General features: G+C 54.3%; 1 non-coding gene across 1 annotated transcript in view; it reads right to left on the reverse strand.

The window, feature by feature from the left end:
• Positions 1-1,669, reverse strand: part of LOC124731301 — a 1,909-nt gene extending 240 nt beyond the window's left edge. The window contains exon 1 of the ribosomal RNA XR_007008260.1: positions 1-1,669. This exon is cut by the window's left edge and continues 240 nt beyond it. This is a non-coding gene — a ribosomal RNA (small subunit ribosomal RNA).
• Positions 1,670-5,000: the final 3,331 nt, after the last annotated feature.

Raw genomic sequence — 5,000 nt, forward strand, 5'->3', positions numbered from 1 at the left:
GGAACAATTGCAAGCCCCAATCCCTAGCACGAAGGAGGTTCAGCGGGTTACCCCGACCTTTCGGCCTAGGAAGACACGCTGATTCCTTCAGTGTAGCGCGCGTGCGGCCCAGAACATCTAAGGGCATCACAGACCTGTTATTGCTCAATCTCGTGCGGCTAGAAGCCGCCTGTCCCTCTAAGAAGAAAAGTAATCGCTGACAGCACGAAGGATGTCACGCGACTAGTTAGCAGGCTAGAGTCTCGTTCGTTATCGGAATTAACCAGACAAATCGCTCCACCAACTAAGAACGGCCATGCACCACCACCCACCGAATCAAGAAAGAGCTATCAATCTGTCAATCCTTCCGGTGTCCGGGCCTGGTGAGGTTTCCCGTGTTGAGTCAAATTAAGCCGCAGGCTCCACTCCTGGTGGTGCCCTTCCGTCAATTCCTTTAAGTTTCAGCTTTGCAACCATACTTCCCCCGGAACCCAAAAGCTTTGGTTTCCCGGAGGCTGCCCGCCGAGTCATCGGAGGAACTGCGGCGGATCGCTGGCTGGCATCGTTTATGGTTAGAACTAGGGCGGTATCTGATCGCCTTCGAACCTCTAACTTTCGTTCTTGATTAATGAAAACATACTTGGCAAATGCTTTCGCTTCTGTTCGTCTTGCGACGATCCAAGAATTTCACCTCTAACGTCGCAATACGAATGCCCCCGCCTGTCCCTATTAATCATTACCTCGGGTTCCGAAAACCAACAAAATAGAACCGAGGTCCTATTCCATTATTCCATGCACACAGTATTCAGGCGGGCTTGCCTGCTTTAAGCACTCTAATTTGTTCAAAGTAAACGTGCCGGCCCACCGAGACACTCAATAAAGAGCACCCTGGTAGGATTTCAACGGGGTCCGCCTCGGGACGCACGAGCACGCACGAGGCGGTCGCACGCCTTCGGCTCGCCCCACCGGCAGGACGTCCCACGATACATGCCAGTTAAACACCGACGGGCGGTGAACCAACAGCGTGGGACACAAATCCAACTACGAGCTTTTTAACCGCAACAACTTTAATATACGCTATTGGAGCTGGAATTACCGCGGCTGCTGGCACCAGACTTGCCCTCCAATAGATACTCGTTAAAGGATTTAAAGTGTACTCATTCCGATTACGGGGCCTCGGATGAGTCCCGTATCGTTATTTTTCGTCACTACCTCCCCGTGCCGGGAGTGGGTAATTTGCGCGCCTGCTGCCTTCCTTGGATGTGGTAGCCGTTTCTCAGGCTCCCTCTCCGGAATCGAACCCTGATTCCCCGTTACCCGTTACAACCATGGTAGGCGCAGAACCTACCATCGACAGTTGATAAGGCAGACATTTGAAAGATGCGTCGCCGGTACGAGGACCGTGCGATCAGCCCAAAGTTATTCAGAGTCACCAAGGCAAACGGACCGGACGAGCCGACCGATTGGTTTTGATCTAATAAAAGCGTCCCTTCCATCTCTGGTCGGGACTCTGTTTGCATGTATTAGCTCTAGAATTACCACAGTTATCCAAGTAACGTGGGTACGATCTAAGGAACCATAACTGATTTAATGAGCCATTCGCGGTTTCACCTTAATGCGGCTTGTACTGAGACATGCATGGCTTAATCTTTGAGACAAGCATATGACTACTGGCAGGATCAACCAGGGAGCTGCGTCAACTAGAGCTGAGCAGCCGGCCGCCCGGGAGTGTGTCCCGGGGGCCCGCGCGAACACGCAAGCGTCCGCTCAATCATTCTGCAAACAGGAGGAGGCTGAGCTCCCCTGCACAATACACCTCGAAACCCTCTCAGGTCCCGGCGGCGCGCAGCGCCGTCCCAAGTACTTGGTCGGGTTCGAGAGAGGCGCAATCGCCCGGAGTTAGGCGAGTAGACGCTTTCGGTGCGACCACCCGTGCTCCCAACTGAGCTTGCCGCTGCCGACAGAGGCCCGGGAGCGTGCTGTCGTGGCATTGCCGGCGGGAGACAACACGCGCCACCTACGGTGACCGGCAGCTCCAACGCCAGCGCCACAGAAGGACAAAAGCCCCACTTGGGTGCCGAAGCGAACTCTCCCAGCACAGCGCACGCGCCAACACATCCGCACAGCTGCGATACAAACCACCAGCGAGAACCGCTGGGGCGACCGAGCAGCAGACGGCGTCGCGGCGCCGAGCGCCGGGCGGCGGCGCATCCTCAACGCACACAGTCCTCAATCGGACCAGCACACTGAAGATGTCCACCGCGCTTCGCACCGGGCCCGCGAGGACCTACTTTGGCCGCACGGCGCCGCGCGCAGGGTGCGCCGGCGCGCAGCTGCGACGCCTGCCGCGTCCGTCGGCCGGCGCGCCTGCCACTGGCCGCCCCCACCAGCCGGCTGTAGCGCGTGCGCCCACGCACCGCGCGGCCAGCACGCCGGGAGGCGCCCCCTCACCGGCCGGGGACGGTCCCACCCAGCCACCGCCGCGTATCGCTTCACACCCAGATGCCGTTCAGTTTCGTCGGCATGGTGGGTATCGCTGGAACAACCGGTTAGTACCTCAACCTATCGTCGCCATCACCGATTCACCCCTAGCGAGAACAACCGCACCACAACAGGTTACCATTTGTTCATTTGCGTAACTTCACCAGAAAACGCAGGCGTCCATCGCCATTTGCAACTTCAACGATTATTGCATGCCTGTGTCAGGTGTCACGCCACACTACGTCTGCCCACATACACGCAACAAAATGTGCACGCCTAGACAATACGTGGAAGGTGGCCCCCGTACGTATGCGATGTCCATTGCTCGAACGACTGTCAACCGGCCTCTGTAGCATGTCGCAGATATGGAACGCGGTGCACCATGCCATCACGGTGTGTGAGGAGAGACGACTAGGTCCGAATACATCAACAGACAGCTCATGCTGATCGCCATCCACGGCGTCCGTTCCTCCCACACGTCTCTATGGCGTACCACACTGCAATCCAGCTCTCATAGGGAGACGACACGTAGCTGCGTGCACAATATTTGCACTGTATGGTCCGCCGTTTTTGGGCGCAGTCGTTGTACGGTCACACATGTGCCACGATGTATCATTCAGTACATAAGGACGAATGTGCAGTACAGATTGTGGTTTACGCGTACGACATTAGCGGACAGTTGACACAGGCCGCACCACAACGTAGCCTGAGTACGTCGCATGCGAAGGGCATTGAACATGCAAAGTTCTCACCAACCAGCTTGCGAAGGCAGGGGGCAAGGTGGGGACGTGGGGAGGGGCGGCATGTACGTCCTGCTGCCATCCACATTACAGTGTACAGCAGGAGCATGTGGAAAGTGAGCAAGACTTGCAAGGTGTTTAACATGAAGCGATACACAGGGGAGCGGGCAGTGCGAGTAGCGAACTATATTGCGAGGGTTGCGGGTGGGCAACACTACACTAATTGAACGAGTCGTATAACAATTACAGAGCAGGTTTAGGCGACAACGTGGGTTACGTTAGGGGACAACGTGGGTTACGTTAGGGGACAACGTGGGTTACGTTAGGGGACAACGTGGGTTAGGTTAGGGGACAACGTGGGTTAGGTTAAGGTACAACGTGGGTTAGGTTAAGGCACAACGTGGGTTAGGTTAAGGCACAACGTGGGTTAGGTTAAGGCACAACGTGGGTTAGGTTAAGGCACAACGTGGGTTAGGTTAAGGTACAACATGGGTTAGGTTAAGGTACAACATGGGTTAGGTTAAGGTACAACATGGGTTAGGTTAAGGTACAACATGGGTTAGGTTAAGGTACAACATGGGTTAGGTTAAGGTACAACATAGGTTAGGTTAAGGCACAACATAGGTTAGGTTAAGGCACAACATAGGTTAGGTTAAGGCACAACATAGGTTAGGTTAAGGCACAACATAGGTTAGGTTAAGGCACAACATAGGTTAGGTTAGGTTAGGTTAGGTTACACGTTGTTGTAAGGAAAGGTGTAAGGGGGGGGAGCAGGTTCGTTGATAGTGATTATAGTAAGTGAATGCTTGTGACATGATCAGATTTGTCACGTCAGGATGCACCTTTGGCTTATTAGAGGCGGCGCTCCAATTCTATGCTTGTGTCAGACCTGTGTCTTTGACTCATGTCATTGTTTGTGCGCTGTGACAGGAGGTACTATTGTGATGTTGGGTGCACCGTTGTATAGGACATGTGTGGGTATTGGTGCCTTATCTGCGCAATGGTGGATGTCGAAAGGGGGGGATATTCTATTTTCCGCATGGACCTCCTGGTCTGGTTGTGATAGTGTGGATTGTGTAATGTGGCGGAGAGGATGCACTGGATGTTGTTCCATGCTGGTGCTTACATATTGTATGTGCGCCCGTTAGAAGCAGAGAGTGGTGCGTGATGAGAGTGTCTGGCTGACGTGTGGTTCCCATTGTGGGCACACTCTTTCAGCATGTATACGGACAGTTGTATATATATTCTGTAATTTGATGGCTCTGCATTGATTACTAATCAGCGCCGTGTGTACGGGTAATCTGGTTCCAGTCCAAAATGTTCCATCTGTGTACATTAGTGACAAAGACTCCCCCCATGCAGTGGGGCTCGGTCTGTTATAACTCTTCCGCGTAATATATTTGCCCCACGTTTTTGCGACTGCGAGTGCGAGTGCGAGTGCAACGCGCATGGGGACCGACATGCTGATGGCTCGGTATCGGACGCCGTACAGTGAGCAACGCGATCGCGTCTCTCGCTCGTAAGTGGTACAGGTCGCGGCTCATGTATACGGACAGCGGGAATGTCGCATATTGGAAATAACTCTTCATGAAACGCAAGTTATAGGGGTGGATTGCACTTTACGAGTGCGGGAAACGTCCGCCGTTCATCCGCTGGAGGTGCGAGTTTGGCGGTTGGGGTGGTCCACGAACGGGTGCGGGTGGAGTCATTGCCGGTCCACGGCTTCGTGCGGCAGAGCCACTGGAGAATGGGTGCTATGGTCGACAGAGGCTGCAGGCTTTGTGGGTGGCGTCGAAAGGC

The sequence above is a fragment of the Schistocerca piceifrons genome, unplaced genomic scaffold (assembly GCF_021461385.2).
Source record: "Schistocerca piceifrons isolate TAMUIC-IGC-003096 unplaced genomic scaffold, iqSchPice1.1 HiC_scaffold_1278, whole genome shotgun sequence".
Lineage (NCBI taxonomy): Eukaryota > Metazoa > Arthropoda > Insecta > Orthoptera > Acrididae > Schistocerca > Schistocerca piceifrons.